The sequence below is a fragment of the Stegodyphus dumicola genome, chromosome 12 (assembly GCF_044657685.1).
Source record: "Stegodyphus dumicola isolate Sdum_Otavi_A_Nest chromosome 12, ASM4465768v1".
Classification (NCBI taxonomy): domain Eukaryota; kingdom Metazoa; phylum Arthropoda; class Arachnida; order Araneae; family Eresidae; genus Stegodyphus; species Stegodyphus dumicola.
Genome location: NC_140779.1, coordinates 11,716,575 through 11,731,496, shown reverse-complemented (window position 1 = coordinate 11,731,496; position 14,922 = coordinate 11,716,575). Strand labels below are relative to the sequence as shown.

General features: G+C 36.9%; 1 protein-coding gene across 2 annotated transcripts in view; it reads right to left on the bottom strand.

Annotated features, from left to right (window-relative positions):
• Positions 1 to 14,922, bottom strand: part of LOC118196922 (neurexin 1-like) — an 894,564-nt gene that overhangs the window by 556,894 nt on the left and 322,748 nt on the right. For both annotated transcript variants that reach the window (XM_085827476.1, XM_085827475.1), the window contains exon 2: positions 9,596 to 9,695. The gene's annotated coding sequence lies outside the window, so the exon portion shown is untranslated. The remainder of the gene's footprint in view (positions 1 to 9,595; positions 9,696 to 14,922) is intronic.

Genomic DNA, 14,922 nt, shown 5'->3' with positions numbered 1-14,922 from the left:
TTGGCTAATGGCGAACGTTCACGCTCAAACTTTGGCAGTAAAATCTTTTCAAATACACTAAAACATTTGAATAATAAGTAAATAAAGTTGTAGAGAAATTAGGTATTTTTTTGGAAGCAGGAAACGTGAAAAATGAGCAACTCCTTCGCCGGGACTCGAACCACGGACCTCTGGAATACGCTCTCAGCATGCAGACCGCTACACCACGAAGGCACGCTAAGAAGACGGGAGAAATACTTTATATACTCCCCCCCTTTTAAAGAGTGACTGGGGTTTTTAGCGAACCCAATCGCCAAATCCTGGTAGTGGAGAATCATCATTCACCACCTCTTTTAGTTCAAGCGCCACTGTAGAGACATTAATTTTTTGTGATGCAAGAGAAGTGAAGAATGAGCAATGCCCTCGGCCGGATTGGAACTTAGAACCTCTCAAAATACGCGCCGAGTGGGTTGACGACTACACGACGAAGGCATGGTGAGAAGGCGGGAGAAATACCTTAATAGTGCAAGATCCTTACATCCACGTACGTAGGATATACGTACGGATGTTACGAAAAAATTCCTTTTGAATACCTGGAAAAAAGGGTTTTTATTATGTCCATCCGTAACTGCCGCATCAAGGTGTTTAATACAGAAGTATCTCGAAAGATGGTTTTAATGTAAAAAATAATATTACCTGTTGATAAAATAAACTATCTAAAACAGTTTTATTGAAGAGGAAAGGAATTTAAATGTCTCATATAACGTTCAAAAAATCAGTCATTCGAAAAATTTTACTCCCGACGCTTAAAGTAAGAAACTTTGGAAGGAAAACGTTTAAACCACTACTGAAGTTAGCAAACACTTAATTTTGCTTAGCATTGTAGAAGCAAGGAAAGAGTTAGAAACAAGTCTGTCTATTTAACTGGACCACCATTCTTTAATTTAAAAGCAAACGATAAGATTAATCGCTAAGGTGCGACCAAATTTCCCGCCACTTTTAACACAGCTTCTCTAAACACATATTCTTAATTAAAATACCTTTTTTCCCCTTTAATGGTTTTGTCAAACAATAAATAAAAATTTTAGAGGAAGAATTTTTAATTTTCAAACGATGGTATTTTCTTTTTTAATCTTCTTAAACGCTTGATTTAAAATTATTTTTGGCAAAAAAAGAACGCGAAAATTAAAATAGAACGGCTGGGTAGCAAATTTGTTTCGCTTACTGCTTCCACGGCCAGCTGGAAAAGAGTTATAACAAAGATAAGCACAGCTGTTTAAGGAAATAAAAAGCGAAATAAATTAAGTTTCTAATCAGTTTAAAACTTCCTTTTCTTTATTAATCAATAAAGGGAAAGTGTTCCTTATAAAGTCCAGCGACATTATTATTATACTCACTAACGATTAATTGTGGAAGATTAATGTGATTAGTTGGTTGATTAATGATTACTTAAATTTTATAACAGTGTTTCCTTGCTTTTTGTAATTATGTACCGTCGCGTACGGGTTCGTAACGGACTGAAGGCACACAATGCAGACGATAGCTTAATAAAATTTATTTCCCCTCAAAAAAACGAACAGTTTGCAGTTCTGGAACTTTTCACGCAAATGTAAACGTACAGATCTTCCCAATACACGAGCACTATTACCACTTGAAATTACCAATTACCACTTAAGTACACTGCTGGCCATTAAATTTGCAATACCATGAAGGAAAGGAGCTACAAAAATGATATTTATTGTACGTAAACAGAATTGCCAATATCGATATTGCCTATGCCGAAGTCGAGGAATGACATGAAGACAAAATGATGAAATCTGTAAGCAGTTTGAGGGTTTACAAGAGTGCGAAATTAGCAGAAACAACTGCCACCACCAGCATCAAAAACGGCGCTTACTCTGTTAGGCATGGAGTTGAACAGAGCTTGGATGACAGAAACGGGCAAATCTTTCCATGCTGCTTCAGGTTTCTGCCACACTTCATCAACCATTAGCTGAAGAAGGGTGCCGGGGCCAGTCTCTCAGCAAACCTATGACCGGATATTTTCAGTGGGTGACAGATCTGGAGACTGTCGACACCAGGGCAGCAATCGGATGCCCTGGTTATCGAGGAAGGTCAGAACGCGGCGTCCAACGTGTGGTCTTGCATTGTCTTGTTGGAATATGGTGTTTGGCAGGCCTCTAATATGGAGCACTACAATGGGAGGTAAGATATCAGAAATGTACCTATGTGTATTCAAATGACCGTCGATTGATGTAGAGATGTGCGTGTCGTGCATCCTATGGCTGTCCAAACCATCAGATTAGATGCAAGGTCCCTATACCCATATCGAATGCAAGCAGGCCACGTGCAGTCTTTTCGGAGTCTCCAGACACGTATACGGCCATCAGAATACTGCACGCAGAACCGGAACTTTCCTGAAAAGACAACATTGTGCCATTCCTGTATCCAGTTTTGTCGTTCGGCGCACCAGAGCCGGCGTCACTCTCTATGCTGCAATCTTAAGGAAAGCAGAAGGCATGGTCGCCGAGCTTATGGTCCACGCTACTACGAACGTCGATGCACCTTACGAGTGGATCCTAGGCCCATTACCTAGGACAAACAAACATGCCCATTACCTAATGGTCCGAGATGAGGTTATACGGTATTGAAGATCTGACCTCACAATATATCTGTCCTCTCGGGCGATAGTCATGGGAGGGCAGGCCCACTGATCTCCTATTTGCATGTCAGTGATCCGAAATCGATCAGTGTTACTGGCGATATCACGCAACGACATTTCACACTCTCGATAGGTAACGATCGTGCCTTTACCGAATTTTGACAATTGGTGGTAAGCATTTCTTATTATTCGAGGCATATCACGATAGCAAATTCCGACCTTACAAAGCGCTTTCCGAACGAGAAATCCACCACACAATTTTCCTTTTATGCAGTGCTTCAGATGTCGTTTCCCTCCTCTGTTGTATAAATGTGCTGAAATACTAATCATTTGCGTTTCCCAACCTCTTCTTCCTTTCATGTGATTTTGACGTTCGTTAGATCATTCCTTCCTGGTGTTGGAATTTTGATGGCCAGGAGTGTGCAAGGCAATACAAAAAGCTTTAAGGGGGTTCATACACCTTAAACCCCTTATGATCTTCGAATATGTGACTGTTGCAAGAATTGGGATATTTTATTTATTTTAAAAGCAATTACTTCCAACTTTTTACATCTGACTACATAATATAGCTGCTTTAGAAACTAGTAACCAGAAAGTGAGTATTGCCACAAATATTTTTGTAATTTAATTCGCTTTGTGACAAAAGTTTTCATCATGTTTCCACCTTGCGCGCATGATATTTTAAAAATGGCTAATGGTGCATACTTGAAATTAGATGGAATTCTTTATGTGGGCACTATTTTCTAACTGAACCTAAAATTTGATGAATATTTTAGTATTAAAAAAATTTATGCTAGAAAACATTACAGATTTTTTTAATAAAATACATTTTATACACTCAACTCCAAATAAAATAAAAATTTAACATGAAATTCTTAGAATTTTAGGTTCACAGTAGTTTACAAATGTTATAAAAGCTATATATTAAATATGGAATTAAATTATGCAACAGAATGTTTTAAACTATGCGCGCAAGGTGGAAACTTGACGAAAACTTTTGTCACAAAGCGGATTAAATTATAAAAATATTTGTTGTAACAGAAACTTTCTGATTACTATTTCAGAAAACAGCTATATTACGTAGTCAGCTGTAAAAAGTTGGAAGTAATTGCTTTTAAAATAAATAAGTTATCCCAATTCTTGCAACAGTCACATATTCGAAGATCTTATGGGTTTTAAGGTGTATGAGTCCCCTTAAATGCGTAAACTCGCATAGTGATCTCTCAATACTCTGAAAACGCTGAGCTAAAGTTTGAACTAAAACTGATGATCTCTCTGGGATTATATAGGTTTCACCCGTCCGAAGAGAAATTTCCATTACCTTCGCTTACTGGAAATTGCTGTAAAGCATACACAGTTACAGTTACGTAGAGTCTGATATAGTACAGTAACATAAGAATGAGACTTACACAGGGATTGCACCAAAATGGCACTTTTATTTCTGTCTTAAATTCCATTTACGACTTCATACAGGAATATTATGAATTTAATAAACGAAATTCTTATTTTTGAATATTAGGATTAAAATTCTTATTTTTGAATATAAAGACCAAACTTCTTAAATTTTCATCTGCTCTGCATAAATATTTTGCCTTGTAAGAAACATAGACTTTACAAGTAGAACATAGACCCTTACGAATCGAGAAAGCTACCTATATTCTGTCTTTTTTATTCTATTAGAAGAGAAAATATTTTTCTTGCTATGTCGCGAGATCAAAATTTCCTTGCAACGATTTTGTTTTAGCTCAGAAGGGCTGTTAGTATAGAAACACAATTTTGGCTTGTTTCACTTTGCAATCGAGGCTGTCGCCATTTGTATAACCGGAAGATGTTTTTCTTCCATATTTATTCTGGCTGTTAAATTAACAAACTAAACTATTTAAAAGCCAAAAAAAAAGTTCTTCTTAAAAGAATCTTTTTCTTTTTTACTTTTTAATCTGGATGATTTATTAAAATTGCATTTCATTTATATACATAATTGAAAATATTAACTATGCTTACAGAAATACACTCTTTTGCAAAAACATTAAAGCACCAAAAAGGACTTAATTCATCACATTACGTAATAGCAATATTAAACTTCGACTTAAACTAATTGTTTTGGACAAACTTGAATGACACTCTTTCGCGAAAAACATCGGAGCACCAAGAAAGAATTTTGCGATTGTGACGAAATTTGATATGCAAAAACATCTTGATCGAACATGCAAATGATCAAACTTTCAACGCCAATGAACAGGAATTGCGATCATAGCGCACATTCCTAGTGCGCAATTCCCAAAGTATAAAACCAGTAACAGAGGCAGAAAATTTATCTTTTCTGTTGCTGCCACTGTAATTCCTTAAAGAAGCAACTAAAGATGCCATTACGATGATATCGAAGACCTCACAGACAACTAAACGACTTCGAACGTCGTCGCACTGTAGGGTTGCGTGAAGCTGGGTGGTCATTCCGAGCAATAGGCTGCCACCTGCAGCGTACAGACACTGCTGTGCAAAGATGTTGGCAGCAATGGTTGCTACAAGGAAATTGAAGACGAACTGAAGTCTCTGGAAAGCCAGGGAGCACAAATGCGAGGCAAGATACGATGACTGTTCGCCAGGCCCGAACCGCCCCAAAGGTATCATTGTCGACTATTCAACGCACTACAGCCACGTCTATAACTCCCGTGGTACCGTCCACCATATCACGGTGTTTGTCTCTGAGGCGGGTTTACGCTCATAGAGGCCTTTAAGACGCTTGCCTTTGACCCCACGACATCAGAGGGTTCGTCTGGAGTGGTGTAGCAGCTGATCATCATGTCTGCCATCAAAGTGGCATCGTATAGTGTTCAGCGACGAATCGCGCTTTACTCTCGAAGCAGATGACCACTGTGTTCATGTCTATAGAGGACGGGGCCAGCGGTCCCAATCAGCCATTGTTTTACTAAGGCATACAGCCATTGGGGCCATTTCCCAACAAGATGATACCAGGCCACATACCGCTCGCATCTCTGGACTGACACACCAGGCAAAGGACCTCCATCCCAGGTCCTCAATATACGGGACCCATTCAGAGTTTGAAATATCCAACGCCCGTGGGACCTCGTTCTCGCAGACGCAATCCACGAAGTCCCCGTCCAGCTTTTACTAAGCATTGGGCAGAACGATATGTTGCTAGTTTTATACGCTGTCACCTTGCCTCCGGGCACCACTTCATTGGCAAAACCACATTGTTGAAAGGTGCTCTGTCCGCTTTGTCAGTCCCCGCCACGAGAACTGAATGGGGTCAAACCCCCGGGAACTCAGTCGACAAATGTACCATGCAGCTCCACCACAGCCGAAGGAACAGACACGACATTACCAGTACGGTCCCTCCCAAGCCTGAACCAACCTGAGTACAATACTCGGGCTCTAGTCCTGTGAAGTCAAATTATGTACCCCCCTGGTTGAGACTGCCAAGGTACAGGATCCTAACCAGTACTTCCCAGGCAATCGCCTGAGTCAACCCCGGGAGGGAGCATCTCTGGACTGTCTCCGTGCGGCTGATGCTCTTCCTTGGTCTGGAAGATCACCAGACCTTTCACCCATCTAGCAAGTCTGGAGCATGGTAGGCCGCCATATTCGGGCACCACAAAATATCTCAGATCTGGAGCGACAACTGATGAATGCCTGGCAGAATGTGTCGCAGGATGACATTAGGAACCTCTACCACTACTTGCCTCGACGAATTCATGCATTGCCGCCAGGGGCGGTTCGACCAGCTACTAATTTGAACATTCAATGGGTGATTGTGAACCATGAACAGGTACTATGTTCTTGATTTTTTAGTCAATTTATTATCTGTGTATGAGCTATACATATATTCAGTTTTATCCAAAACAAACACTTCCTTCATGGTGCTTCGATTTTTTTCCTGAAGTGTGTAAGCTACAAATTTTTTCTCCTTTTAAATATGCAGGCGATATTAAAGTTCCAATGGAGACTAAATCTGTCTCTTCTAATCGTCCTGTAAATCCGCTCCCCTTTTCATGAAATAAATTATTGGGCCCTGCTCAATTTATTTTCATGTTAATCTAATTCCTTAAACAACCACATGATACTGTAATTTTTTTAATGGGTTACAAAATTATATACCATATTACGTATTACATTGTATTTCTCCCGCCTTCTTAGCGTGCCTTCGTGGTGTAATTGTCAGCACAGTCGGCGCGTATTCTAGAGGTACATGGTTTGAGTCCCGGCTAGGGCATTGCTCATTTTTCAATTCTCCTGCTTAAAAAACACATAATGTCTCTACAGTATAAATTCTCAAACTGTAGAAATTTTCCGTACAAAGTTATAGAAAATTAAACGAATATTAAAAAATTTAAAAAATCTGATGTGTACACCACATGACTTCCTTCTACGGAATATTAAATTATACGAATTTTTTCTTGCATTTCATTTAAACTTACTGGATTGAATTAAATCTACTTCGTCGATAGCGCATAAACCACAAAAGTAAAGGCACTCTTTAAAATTCACTATATGTGTGCACCATAGTGCCACTTTGGCGCTAAGTTCCCTTAAAATTTATTCATTTTATAACCCAGAATGCACAAAATTTATATTATTTGACGAATTATCTAATCGTTAGCACATGTACTATTCAGATATTATAATAAAGCTAAAATTATGTATAAAAGAAACTAAACAAACCCCCAAATAAAAAGAAACAGTTTTTCACAGACGATTGAGTATTTCTCATTCAATTAATTCAGTCCTCACTTCTGTACAAGGCTAAAATACATAAAATACTCAAAATATCTATATTAAAAATTACGAAGCAAATCTTAAACACATCTTTCCTGTAATAAATTCCAGAATGGATTAAGCATGATTTATTCGCAATAATAAAAGAAGTCGTGTTTCTCTTCTAGTCTAATAAAAGAAGTATTTATATTTGTTTTTGCGAAGCTTAGTTTCACTAGATTGGCAACAAATCACTATTCTTCCGAGTTCCAAATGTAAACAAGGACGGCCGCCATGGCAAACATAATTAGACTTAGCCGCATTTTAACAACTTTTAAATTGTTGATAATTCAACAAATATTGCATATAGATTTACTAAAGGCATAACCGGACGATAAGAACAACGTAATTCAATCCTTTTTAAAGCAAAAAATGCACAACTTACAAACATATAAGAAGAAATAAACTGAGCTGAGACGAGTATGCAAATGTATATACATATATTTGCATACTTTTGGTGAGGCCGATCGCAACCAAAATACGAGGTGCACATCTACATGTTATAGCAGTCCTACATACAAAACATTTCACCACGTTCTGAGGCTATTCGTTTTTGAGTTATGCGAGATACATACGTACGTACAGACGCCACAAAAAATTCTCTTCAAAATTCATTTTTAATCAGTTTTATAATTTATTTTTTTGGGGAAAAAAGAGTCCTTTATTCTGTCCTTACTTGTGGATGTCACCAAAGACATCATTAAATTGCATTGGATAACTGTCAAAATCGGTATTTTCTTTGAAATACGATACCTGAAATTTTTCGTGATTACAATACATTCTTTTTACTTCGTACAAGGATGTAAAAAACAACTACTTGCACAATTTTTACATAACTTGGCATTTTGTTACAGTCTGAGTCGTAGAATGGAAATATGGAAAACAAACTTGTATGTCATTTCCGAAAATGTTCCATTTTGCATCAAAATACCTACATTAGGACAATATATAAATCTAATATACATCTTAAGTCGCAATTTGGAGACATAAAAAAACGCAGGTCCTTTTTTTTTGTATGTTTGCAAGGTGTACATTATATCATATTTTCTATATTTATGTGTACTATTTCGCCGTATTTCTATTTTTACATTACCTTTACTATTAACGACCTTTTTCTCCTTCATTCAATTTTCATTTCAACTCAGTTACGTAATTATGTATCTAAAAGGAATTTTATATTAAATCATTGAAAAATACTTTGTTGTAGTTTTGAAATTTACCTCAGAATTAATTTAGAAATGTTCCAAGAGCGAAAGGTTTCGTTATTCGTATCAACGTGCTTATCGGGGGCAACACTAACAAATATACTGCGAGATACGAGATACTATTCCAATACTACGCAGGAAATCTGTTTATCTAACTCTTCACTCCCGCCGAGAATACCCGAGATTACACGAGTCCTAGTCTTTCGCCGGCGTTCGGCTTGAATCGCCGGCGTTCGGCTCCGAGCTGACTTAGCGTTGTTGATGTCGCTGCTACAGGAGTATGGATGAATTTATAGCATTTCTGCTCAAGACATTCGGACGAGGGTTGTGAATAACGCATTTTCTTGATTTATCTTTTTTGACACCGGTGTGACTTTATTTACATTTGTTTGTATTTGAAAATATTTTGGTGACAGCTGCGCTTCCAGTCTGAAAAATTCTCGGGTTGTCTTATGATTTGGTCTGTGTGATTACGGCGAAGCCTATCTGCTTAAGGGGAGGGATAGCTTCGTCAGGATATTCTAAGCGAAACTGGTTCGTATACGCTTTACACGTCCATGCAGTCAGTCCGTTCGCGGGATTCGAACCTCAGACCGAACTACCAGTGTTCAGCGAATTTACCGCTCGGTCGCTCTCTTATAAAGCGCGCGCCACAAGCCGAAAACCACTGTTCTAATACCTTGTGAAATAATATCTTGTAAAAATGAGATATGCCTATTCATTATCCTACTCATAAACAAGATAAGATGTAAAAGAATTATTTTAGACTATCATTCAAATCTGAACCCTTTCATTTTTTTATATTAATGTTCTTTATTAATTATTTTAAATTTTAAATTACATTTTTTTTTGGGGGGGGGGGGTAGTTTATTTCTGATTTGAGTTTTTCAGGTTTTTCCATGCGGTCTGATTTGGCTTCTTTCTCTGTAAATGTGTTTCTTCCTTTACAATACTAAGTATGCCGGAAAACACTTACCTAGTTCTTCGTCGACCGATGACAATTTTCATTCGTCAAGTCGCAGATTTCAAATTCAGTAACCACAAAAATGGCGCACAGTTGCCTCCGTACACATCAACTAGAAGAAAAGTATTAAAAATATAATACTACATATTAGAAATTAATTCTAGAAAAAAATCTGAAAGCTTTCAGATTTAAAATGCGCCCAAAGGGGCGTTTATTTAACGTTTTGTGTGTTACATTTATTTATTAAATTTCATGTTCTTCGCACTAAAAACGTAAAACACAGTTTATCACAAGATAGTTAAAAGAGCGTATCTAGAATTTTCTGTACAAAATCTCGCGCGCTGGAGATAAAAATAATTTTTTTAATAGAGTTCGTACAGTGTTGCAATTCATCGTCTTAAAATCGTTGAGGATTTTAATCAAAAATTCGTTAAAAATTTACAAAATATGAAATACATAATAACAAATTCCAAATCTGAGCTTCCAGATGCCCATGTTCGAATAGGAGGACTACGTTACTCAGAATACTATGTCTCTAGGTACTGTTGTTTGATCACAATGCGAGACAACTATATACACCGGTTATCATAAATTAAGGAAAAATCACAAAAATAGCGATAACTCCCTCAAAATTAAGCCAAACCGTGTAAAATTTGAATATGTTGCCAAGTAAAAGTAGCTGAGGAAAACTACAATATGCAAATAGTGGCGCTGCACTCGGAATACGTCATCTGCGAGGAGAATAAAAAGTCCATGTTTGAGAGCAAGCCCGCATATTTCACTGTGACAGTGACATCAGAAATCTGAGATAGCCAATTCATGACCTCCAGGCATCATTTGCTTGCAGAACTACGATGGAGAGCCATTGGAAGACTAGAGGCAGGACAAAGTGAAACAGAAATGGCCAGACGGCTACATGTGAGTCCTTCTGTGGTTCATAGACTTTGGAGACAATTTCAAATCACAGATTCGGCACCTAGGAGGGTCAGCCAAGGACGGCCAACTGCTACGACGAGCGCCGATGACCGATATTTGACATTATGTGCACTCAGGAATAGAACCGCTACTCCAACTCTTCTTAGATTATCCTTTGCTTCATCCACCAGGAGGTTGGTGTCAGCGTCGACTGTGCGTAGAAGGCTTCATGAAAGTGGTCTGTATGCAAAGCGAACAACAATTTGAGTGCCGCTTAAGTCACGCCGTAGGAGGGACCGTTTGCAGTGGACACGACAACATGTCCACTGGACGCCACTGGAGCAATGCACGGCTATTCTCTTTACGGATGAGTCCAAGTTTAGTCTATAAAGCGATAATAGGCGTTATTTGATACGGAGAGAACCTGGAACCCGTTATCATCCGTCAAACATCCGTGAAAGAGATGCATACGGAAGAGGCAGTGTCTGTGTTTGGTGTGGCATTTCATTGGGTGGACGCACAGACCTCCATGTTTTTCCAAGGGGAACCGTGAATGCTCATGTTTATAGAGATGACATTCTTGATGCTTATGTGAGCCCATATGTCGGGGCAATAGACGATGCTTTCCTATTACAGGACGACAATGCAAGACCACAGAGTGCTCGCATCGTAGATGATTGATTATCTTCAACAGGAAACAATCATACGCATGGAGTGGCCAGCTCGATCCCCGGACTTGAATCCTATCGAGCACGTTTGGGATGCTTTAGGGAGACGTCTAGCTGCTCTCATTCCGCCCCCTTAGACCCTTGCCGCACTTGCAACTGCTTTGCAAAAGCGATGGCTCTCGCTTCCTATGGAACTGATAAACCGCATAATTGAAAGCATCACACATCGCTGAATGTGCTGTATTGCTTCTGGAGGCGATTATATTCCACATTGTAGGTACTTTTACTATAGCAAACTGACAACTTTGATTTGTTCATTTTGTACACGTGCTAATTTCTATACTACCATAATTGACTGGTAATTTCTTTTTATGTTATTTGATACCTTACTATGTGTTGTATATTGTGGGTAAGTTTCATAAAATTCGACATGTAACTTTTTCAGTAATCGTGATTTTTGTGATTTTTCTCTAATTTATGATAACCAGTGTACAATTTATGCAGATTCTTCATTATTTAATTCTTTTAAATGTAATGCGGGGCTCTGATAATTGGTGGCAACAATCTGAAAAGTGAATCAGTGGAATTTGCCAAAACGAAATTAATGACTGTTACAAAAAATAATCGAGAAAGACATATGCTGCGGCGCAATAATAAAATTCGCTGACATAAAGATTTATTTTTACACAAACCGTATGTAAGAAATCGATAGAATGATTGCTTTTCGCCGCGTCTTCTGACCTGCGGCTAACTTCTCCGCTTTAAACCATTTTGAAAATCATATGGTTTCATTTATAGTTATGAAATATATATATCCATGAATAATAGAACAAATGTAAGTGTCAAATATCGATAACTTCGACCGGTTTTTACTCCCGGGCGAAATGAAGGTTCTTCGTGCTTTTCTTTATTTGCAGCATAAATACAAAAAAAGTTTATTTGACTGGTTTTTTCTAAAAGGCTGACATTTTGAGGCACTTATTTTTCGATATTTTAAATAGTTACTTTCGTGAACAAGGAACACAGTTGCGTTTTCTTGCCGACGTTAAATTTCTTATTGCTTTATACTGAGGAAAATAATCAAGCTTAACGTATAACAAAACAAACAAACATTGGTCATTGCTTGAATGATACATGATACGTCTTCCAGACATATATATATATATATATATATGTAAGATAAAAATGTATGAATCAGAATTATATATTTTTTTTAAATAGATTCTTAATTTTTAGAGTCCTATTGAATTTTTCAACATTTCAGTCCAAAAGTCTTTTTGTTTGAGAGTTCACATAATCATAATTCTTCAGGGAAGGTTCTTGTTATTACAGAATATCACAAAATAAACTTTTACACAATCATTTCTTATAATTAAATGTAATGCACATAAATATTTATGATACTTATTTCCATACTGATAAATTATAATTTAACATCATAAATAATAGGATTAAGATTTTCAGAATTTATGGTTTCACCGTTATCATCTTTCATTTACAATTCTTGATTTTACCAAACTGGAAGACTCACAATACTTCTAAACAAACATATCCATCAATAGGGCTGTCCTCTTGAGCTAACCAGTGTTCTCTGCACTAGTGGCCCTGGGTGCCTAAGCAGTTACTTGAAAAGGCCTCCGTTCCTTACCTTAAGGTAACTGGCCTTTGAGAACTGATATGAATACAATACTAATACATTCCATAATAAAAAATACAATAATAATAATATAAAAAATTTACATGCATTCATAAAATGAGAGCCTCCAACATTATCTTGCATGAAGAGGGTAAAAGGAACAACAGTACAGAGGTAATAACAGGCCTCTGTTGAAGGAACCAATACTCCCTCGACATACACTATACTTAACATACAATCACCCATAAATTTAACATGCATTTACCATAATTTCATATTACGTATCTGTAATAATTTTACTTATTTTTAACATCTTTATTTTTAGAATTATAAAATTCGTATTCAAAATTCTCAACAAAATTTCAAAAACATAAAAACTTATCTTAATATCCTTCCCTATGAATAATTTAAATAGCTTAAAATTCGTTACTTAATTTGCTCACACATAATTATGAAAAATTAGAAAAACTAATGAACAAGAATTTCAGATTTTCTCAAAACAAATTGCAGAAATTTTAACCAATGTTGAAATGAAAATTATAGAATCCGCAGCACATTAAATTATTTAGTTCCTGAGCTAGATTCACACGAATGTAATAATTTTTGAGCTGTTGAAAAAGCAGAAGTGCAAATAAGTTTCTGTCGCACATACTTGCAAACACTAACTCGGATCGACCTTGAACCCGCTGTAATGCTTAATTCCTAAACGGTAATTCACTGATGATTTCCTTTTAACTAGGCATTCGAACTTCTCAATTTATCGAGACATTACTTTCAATCTGTAAACACTACGCGTGATTATTTATTGAAGCACTTGCAAAACACCACAGCAGAAGAATGATCTGTTATTTTTTAAGCACTGAAAAAACAAACTTGATGATTCACTTCTTTCACATTATCTTGGAGTTATCACAAAATGATGATTTGAAGAGCCGAATTAAATTTTCCATTGCTTTTATTATGACAATTAAGCCGGTAAGGATAGTTTCCTGCAGCCTGAAACCTCAATGGAAAATTGAATTTGAAGGGGGGAAATATGTAAGATAAAAATGTATGAATCAGAATTATAATATAACCATAAACATTAATTCTTCCTCTCTATTCTAAAATCGTAATAACTTATCTGCATTGCGTCATTCAAATTAATCATGCGATCTTACGTAACCGTTAATACCAGATGCCTCTTGACAACCAATCACTGAATTGTAAACCAAAACCTTTCTCTTCGCTTTTTTCCATCTTTCATAAGTACGCACTTCAGCTTTTGCCCTCTACTCTGCTAAGATGTAATTTTGCTGGCTTGCTTTCTATCCTAACAATATCAAAAATGTAAATCTTCTGTGGAAAGGCACGACTAGAGTGCCAAGTGATTGTGGCCACAAATATCAATTGGAAATAAAAATGGAATTGAAACTGCCTCGACTGCCAAGTTCTTTAAATAGTACGCAATCAAAATTCTTCTTCAATATGGATCTAAGCACGCATCTACAGTGTTCCGTCTTTTTTCCTTTGCTCTTATTATGACATATATATATATATATATATATGTGGGATTTTAAATCCATAGCTTAATATTTTTCCTCGCGCGCTGTCTACATTTTAGCTGTTGACTGCACGAGTGAAATTGATAGAACTGTAGCCACTTTGTTTGATGAGAGGAGTTGTAAGATGGTATAGATGTTGTATTAATAGATGTAAGATTATATAAATGTTGTATTAATAGATGAACTATATTATAGATGTATTAATGTTTCATTAAATATGCTTTGTTTGAATATGAATTGTGATTTGGAAACTAAAGAACCGACATATATATACTAAAAATCCCGGCGGTCATACGAAATGACCGCTGTTTTATATATTATAAATTGTAATTAAAATGATTTGTGCAAAGGTTTCTGCTAATTCAAAATGAATTACCCAGGGTAGGTGGCGAGGACGCCCCTTTGTTTACTACCCCACGGAGTTTCACGCTTCTACTTGCTTCATTGCTTAACGTAGAGTGCAATGAAGGAAAACCGCTGCCGGTACATTTCTTAAGAGCTACCGCTAGCTCAATCAGTAAAGGTGATTTAAATAATGAAATGTTCATTCACATGTCAAAGATCTCTTTGTACACA